The sequence below is a fragment of the Passer domesticus genome, chromosome 2 (assembly GCF_036417665.1).
Source record: "Passer domesticus isolate bPasDom1 chromosome 2, bPasDom1.hap1, whole genome shotgun sequence".
Classification (NCBI taxonomy): domain Eukaryota; kingdom Metazoa; phylum Chordata; class Aves; order Passeriformes; family Passeridae; genus Passer; species Passer domesticus.
The window spans coordinates 17655239-17662021 of NC_087475.1; the positions used below are offsets into that span (position 1 = coordinate 17655239).

The following is a 6783-nucleotide window of genomic DNA, read 5'->3' on the forward strand; positions in this document are numbered from 1 at the left end:
CCCCCCCCCCCCGCCAAACAAAACCATTAAGCCCCCCCAAACAGACCACAAAAAGCCTCAAACCCACCAAAACCAAACAGCCATAGGCTAAACAAATCAACCAACCAAACAAAACCCAACCCAGGCAATTTCATGCTGCAAACAATGTGTGCAGAAAAGCCATCCCACCTTCCTAACTAAGAGTACACCTGTTTTTCTTGCACTCCGGTATTCAATTATTCCAGTGAAAGAGAATGATGATATAAAGCCAAATTCATCTTCCCCTCTCCTCCCTAGGCAAGTGAAATTAATAAAGCCAATTAGGATAAAACCCAACGTTGTTAAGGTAGGCAAATGAATATTAGCACTGTGAGCCTGAAGTTTTACAGGGAAACCTTAACTCTGCACACTTCTATGTTAATTTCATAATTTGCAGGTAACAATGCCAAGAGACAAAGCTCACCATTCTATGCAATAATTTCTATTTATGAGGTACCCATCATACCAGCATCCATAGATAATGCATGTTGAGATGCAACAGAAAGAAATTTGCTTGGCTTATAACAGTCTGAAAAAACTCCTTAGAACTGAGTTAAGATATAACTATTACTGAAATCTTACTGCTTTATAACAGGCTATTTATGAATATATATGAGGACTTTCTGGACTGTGCAGATACATAGTTAATTTGGAAACCAGCCTGGAGAATTAAATGAAGCTGTACTTTAAATTTTCTCTCACAACTCCTCATATTTGCAGGCAAAAAAGAATGTTTCAGCAACTGCTAGAGTTACTGGAAAGTAAGAGGGGAGTGATTCAAAGCAGGCATTAAAGTGTGATCACTGGTTTCTGCATAAAAGCAGCATTTCAGTACACAATCTGGAAAATCTCCAGGGGTTTGAAAGTGGTGTCCCAGGATGGGATTTGAAGCAGGAGGCTTCAATAGCTGTTTTTCTGCCTCATTCTCGTGACCTGGGTCAGCGTTTTCAGCTGTTTTTCTGCTGTCCACTCTAAGTCAACAACAGACTTATGTGTACCCTTAACTTTAAGTAGGGCTACTTACATATGTTTTTCAAGCCAAACACACGACAGTGCTGTACTGAGAGCTTGAGAGTGCAGAGGGGAAGCCAAATTTTCTAGTGCTCCTTTCAGACAGAAGCCTGCTTTTAAGAAAAGGCTGGAGGTTACCACGGTTAAAAGCAGAGGACGCAGAGCAACTGTGCACATTCTGATCGTGGCACACGGGCACTCCTGCGGGTCAGGGCCAGCTCCGCGCAGGGCTGCCACGTTGGGTGGGTGCCATTTGGAGGCAATGCCACATTTGGAACAGCAGAGCCAAAGGCACAGAGAGGAACAGTGGAGCTACTGAAGCAGCCCTGCCACACACTGGGGTGGGACACTTGTCCCAGAATATCCCCAGCATACCCGGGAGCCTGGTGATAGGGGCTGCAGGACAAAGGGATGCACACCTGCCCCCTTGCTCCCCCCACACTTTGCCTTCTGAGTACTGGGATTAAATGACACTTCTGGAAGTGGGACCAGCCACTTGGTGTAATCCTGATGGACCCCTGTGCCCAGCAGCCTGGTCAGCAGCTGGCAGTGACCTGCCCTGAGTAGGAGGCACTTTTTGTCTCCCTTCCTGTTCAAATGACTTGTTGACACTGGGAATTGTAAACACACCACTCAGAGATATAACATATCTAGCTCTCATCATGAGCCTTTATTTTTCAGATGGAAAACAAAGTGGTCAGTTTGACAAAAGTCCTCTAACAGAACCACTAAATCATCCCTCTTCAGCATTTGAACTCTCCTACACTGAAACCTCTCTTCCCTTTACATGGCAAACTATGTGAGGTGAGCAAAGGAAGAAATGAGAAGCAGTGCTAGAAATCCTGCTGATCTGGTGGCAGACAGTGATGTTGATCACTCTTTTGAGATGGGGCATATCACCATATCCCTCCCACATGTCTCCATCAGTGAAGGAAAGGGCTCTCATGAATTCTGCAAGGATGCACTTCACCTTTATCTTTGCAAGGTTGATAGTTATTCCAGGAAGCACTTCAAGTCTAAACTTACAGCTTTCTCATTTTTGCTTTTGACAAATCCAAGCTTCAGGTTTAGGACAAAGTCTTCTGACCACAGAGAATGAGAAACTGAAAAGACGAAAAAAAGAAAAAAAAACCTCACCAAACTCTAAACCAAACAAAACCAGATCCTATAATGCTCAAAGCAGTTCAGATTATTAAAAAATATTTTTATTTACGTCAAATGTGAATACACTGTTTCAAGGAAGATGAAGGACACAGGTTTTGTTCACCATTGCCTGGCCTGCAGATGTTCCTCAAAAGTAACTTAAAAATGCTGAGGATGTTTCCCAGACATGTTTTTGTCTTGTCATAAATTGCATTTGCAAGGTTGTTGTTTATAATAAATGGTGTACCTTTTTAATCATTTCACTCTACTGTTTATCTTCCCTGAGCAGGCAACATGTCTGGGCGTTTGTATGAGCATACCACCTCTGTGTTCCTTTCAAGATTCCAAGCCTTTCTCCAAAGGACAGTAAGTATCAAAACCCCTGTTTCACCACTGGAGTAACCTGCATGCATTAAAAAGAAAAAAAAAAAAAGTGACTGCACGAAGTTACTTCACAAGTTGTTGGCAGAGTTGTGAATAGGATGATGCAGAGCTCGCGAGCCTGGTCCTGCATTATAATGGTTTTTGGTTGGACAATGGGAGATTCCACACATCCTTTCTGTAGATGCTTTTTTTCCTCAGCCTTTGTCCAACCTCGAAATGACAGCAGCAAAGAGAAAACTTTCTTAACTGTGCACAATGAGGGAGATTTGTAAAAGTTTGATGGGCAAAATTTTCAAAAGCACTTAAACCTACATGAAAGGTAATGAAATTTAGGCTCCTGCGTTGCTTATGAGAGTACCACCTGGAAGTGGAGCCGGAGTTTCAAACTGCAGCCTGCATTGAGAAAAGTACACAAGGACCCACTTTTCAAAGGCACTTGGAGAGCTGCAGCTGCCACAATCACAGCTCCAGGCAGATTTTCAGAGCCCTAACAACCAGTGTGCTGAGGTCTTTTGTAAGACACTGATCATGTGTTCTACATATCTAAACGGACCACTTTGGAACATCTAATGCAACAGGGGATTCTGTGAGGTTCCATGGGAGATGATCCGGTGATGGGAGGCAGAGAATGCTGGTGCTGCCACCAGCAGACCCCGAGGCTGGCCCAGCCATCACCTTGGAGAGCAGGAGCTGCACCAGGGTGGGCAGCCCATGCAGCACCCCCCACACCAGGCACCTCCAACATGCAGGGAACGTGGGGGCAATGGGAAATCATCTCCTTGGAGCATGGCTCTTTGCCAGGGGTGTGTCATGGTTGCTTGTGTGATTTTCCTTCATATCAACCTCTTCCCAACTCAGAGGAGATGGATAAACTTGCATCCATGGTCAAGAGTCAGGAGAGGAGTCTCTGTGCCCGGGATTTTGCTGTTTCCTGATAACTGGATTACTGGGGCTAGGAACCAGTGAACCAGGGATTACTCACTGCTGAGCTTGTGGAGCACAACATCCGCTGATTTACTAAGTATTCTCCTGCAAACTCTTCCTCTCCCAGAGGGAACGAAGCAGTGTAAGGCATCCTGCCTATAATCTCTTCAAGCAAATTCTTCATTTTTATTGCTGTCACTCCTACGTGCCCAAATAGTGCTCTGTGTTCACCACTCCGTTTCAGTCACCAAAGTTAACAGAAACAGTTCACAAAAGGGTGATTTTCTAACCCATTTCATTCCAGGGATCAGATTTATATCAGGGTTTTACAGAGAGTAAATTACATAACCTTTTTATTTTCTTGAGCAAAGATCTTTACTCATACCTGCATGACTGGAGGTCAGAGGGGCTGAGGAAGGAATATAATCCACAGTGTAAAAGTCCCCTGAGTAGACACAATGTGCTGGTTTCTTGCATATGTAAAAATGAAAATGAAGCACTGTCGAGTTTCCTCTATCCTGCAGCCTTGCTGACGCACAGCCTACAGTGCAAATGAAGATGCAGGCCATGCAATGTGAAGAGCTCCCACTGTGCCTTTGAAAATAGCTTGTTGATTCTAAATTAGGCAACTCCTTCGGTGTGTTTTTAGCTTCACAAATCCCTTACTTATTCCCAGCATTTCATCCTGACACACAGCCATCAAAAACTGCCACAGCTGGAAGGGATGTCTGAACTGCCTAACACACTGGATGTGTGCTCATGGAGAAGGGAGTGTTTGAAGGAGATACATGCAGATATATGTTTACAGGAGTCCTCTGCCAGGCTTGAGGAGTAACACAGCCATAACAGCATCTGAAAATGCCGTGAGAAAGTAAAGGTTGCATGGTGGACCAGCAGGAGCAAGGAACCAGCCTGTACCTGGTAAATGAGGGATGAGAAGGGACTTTAGAATGTGTGAGCCAATTTCAAGGAGGGCACATTTGAAAAAGATGCAGAGTGTTGATGTGAGCCTAATGCAAGGAAAAGGATCTTGACAATCTTTCAAGAATCAAAAATGCATTTTTTGAGAGCAAAGAATCCTGTAACAGGCAAGGTATGGGCAATAAATCTTAGCTAAAAGAGGTAGGAAAAGTTTTATTTCATACTTTATACAAACACACACCTCTCCACACCCACACCCTGCAAGACAAAGACCTGGAGATGTAGGGAGAGCAACAAGTAGGAAGCAGGACTGAGTGAAAAGCAGTCAAGAAAAGCGCTGCCACCTTGGTGCAGAGAAAACATTAACATCTCTTTTAACCATGCGGAGCTCATGATGACAGCAAATAGTTCCCAAGGAAATGTTGCAGAATGAGATTCCCATCCTGATAGATGGAGGCAAAGTCAATGAATGAAAGTTGTCTGCATGGAAAGAAGACATAAGTTTGTGGATAAGCTCAGAGGGGCAAGTAAGGATACAAAGGAAAGATCATCCCACAAACAGCTGAAGGGAGACAAAAAGAAACCATCAAAGATCCTGCAGAAGGGGAAAAGCATGCAGAAAAAGAAGGCAGATGACAAAAGCAGGGGAAGCCAAGATTTTGGGTTCAATGTATAATCAAATACATCACCCTAAGTAACATGTCCAAGTCAGGTGTAGCACAGTTTGGGCTAGAGGAATCTTAAAAAATTATAGACTTTTGTGCACGAAACTTCAGTGCTGTGCAAGGGATGAAACCAGATCAAAAGTCTGGGCTGGAGCTGTAAAAGAAGATGCTCTTTTTCCATGCATCTGTTCTCCAAGCTAAAGGGGGAATAAGAGGATCTGGGTGCAAGAAGGTTGGGGACAGCAGCATTAGAAGGACATGAAAGTGTACATAACTCATGCTTGCCCTGAGTTTCTGCTAATTCTTCCTGAAGGGCACCTTAAACTGGGCACTTTATAACAGGGCACATTGGTCAAACACTCCTGGAAAGCTCTCCGCCTCTTGGCCATCAGCCAGCACTTCCCTGCAGTTGCTGGCCCTCAGCAGGGATGTGGAAGCATTTCCCTGGCAAGGCAGCTGAGCAGAGCAGAGCAGAGCATGGAGTGGCAAAACAGGTAATGAAACACCACCCTCAATATTACCAATCCTTCCTACTAACACCTTTTTTCAGGACCTACTGCCAGACAGCCCTGAACTCCACTGGGACCATTAGGAGGTACCGCAGACTTTATTTGGTTCATGAAAGCTGAGCAGAGTCAGCCTGAGAGTTTGTTCAAACACTAACTCTGGCAAGGCCAGGCAGGAATACTAAAGGCTAAAAGGACTTTGTTGACACTTAGAATTGTGAGCATCAGCCCTGTGTCCATCAGCATCTCAGCTGTGTCACTTCACAGGAAATAAAGGTGCTGATTTAACAAGAGTAAATCTTCATTCCTGACCCCTGGCTTGTCAGAAGTATCATTCAGGATGTGCCAGCCTTTCCTTGGGCTGAGCAGTGCTGATGGATTCACACCTGGTTTCACTCCCTTCCTTCCCTGCATCATCCCAGTATCCTCCTTGGGCTCCTGGAGTAGGAACATTTTTTCTTTTATTGTTGTCACTGACAAGCAGCTGGTGGAATAAATTATTGCTGAATGCATGCTGTTCTTTTCCTTTTATAAGATAAGATGCACTTTTTTCCCCCCATCTTGATTGTCATGGGAAAGTACAATTCCCCACCTAAGAGAAAAACACAAAAATGGAAATATTGTTATTATTAATAATAAGAATTGTATTCTGGGAGATTGGAACAAATGAAACAACTCAGTGTCAAATATGTATTTTAGAGAAGAAAAATATGCTGAAACCCATCATCAACAAGGCTGTTAAAGCTTTTTTCTAAACAAATGGTTCCAAAGCTTCCTGGCATAACTCACCAAGAAATGTGCTGGAGAAACACAGCAAGGTAATATTACTATTTACCATCTTTGTATTGTTCTTGAGGGATGTTTCAAGAAGAAAATAATGCAATATAGAGTCATGCAGTAATGATAATTCTAAACAAAACGGTTTTGTCTATATCTGGCATCTGATTCGTTCTCTATTATCTTCTCTCACATGAGAAAGAGAGCAAATCTCAAATACCTGGGGGCAGTGATTTGCCTTCTAAGCTACAAGGGGAAGCGGCTGTACTTGTGACAAGCACGAGGCCCCCCGCTGCATCCCCGCAGAATGCTCCAGCGGCTTCTCGCGGGCAGGGGGACTCCCTGGACCCTTACGGGAGCTCTGAGGGCAGTTCTGCTTCAGCAAGTTTTCTGTGCTCTGTCGGGGCTGGTCGGATGCGCCTCCGCCGCTCTTT

At 44.2% G+C, this 6783-nt stretch overlaps 1 long non-coding RNA gene across 1 annotated transcript; it reads right to left on the bottom strand.

Annotated features, from left to right (window-relative positions):
- Nucleotides 1-1705: 1705 nt before the first annotated feature.
- LOC135293448 (uncharacterized) lies at nucleotides 1706-5548 on the bottom strand. Its single transcript, XR_010355571.1, has 3 exons — nucleotides 2869-5548; nucleotides 2420-2575; nucleotides 1706-2132 (listed from the first exon to the last, which is right to left on the bottom strand). It is a non-coding gene; the product is annotated as an uncharacterized LOC135293448 (long non-coding RNA).
- Nucleotides 5549-6783: the final 1235 nt, after the last annotated feature.